This window comes from Parasteatoda tepidariorum, chromosome 6 (genome assembly GCF_043381705.1).
Source record: "Parasteatoda tepidariorum isolate YZ-2023 chromosome 6, CAS_Ptep_4.0, whole genome shotgun sequence".
Classification (NCBI taxonomy): Eukaryota; Metazoa; Arthropoda; class Arachnida; order Araneae; family Theridiidae; genus Parasteatoda; species Parasteatoda tepidariorum.
The window spans coordinates 61,103,424-61,103,654 of NC_092209.1; positions in this window are offsets into that span (position 1 = coordinate 61,103,424).

Genomic DNA, 231 nt, shown 5'->3' on the forward strand with positions numbered 1-231 from the left:
ACACGGAATGTTAAAAAAAAAATATTTTACAAATATGAGACTTTCAATTTAATTACCGGATTCTTATTTTCTAATTATAATTCATGAATTTTTTTTACCGGTTGATGCCTTTATTTATTCAAAGGCTGTTGCTTGGCTGACCGCCTTTTTAATAAATAGAGGCATTTGATTGGTCGATTATTTAATCGTTTTCATCGTTATTGCTTAATCGTTTTGTCATGTTTACTAGAA